Raw genomic sequence first — 211 nt, 5'->3', positions numbered from 1 at the left:
ATGTATATATTATATTATATATGTATATATATATATATATGTATGTATATGTGTATATGCATGTATATATATATATATATATATATATATATATATATATATATATATATATATTGTATATGTATATATATATGTATATGTATGTGTATGTATATATTTATATGTATGTCTATATAGTGTATATGATATATATATATATATATATATATAT

This window comes from Octopus bimaculoides, chromosome 3 (genome assembly GCF_046866305.1).
Source record: "Octopus bimaculoides isolate indiv1 chromosome 3, ASM4686630v1, whole genome shotgun sequence".
Classification (NCBI taxonomy): domain Eukaryota; kingdom Metazoa; phylum Mollusca; class Cephalopoda; order Octopoda; family Octopodidae; genus Octopus; species Octopus bimaculoides.
Note: the sequence above shows the minus strand (reverse complement) of the source record.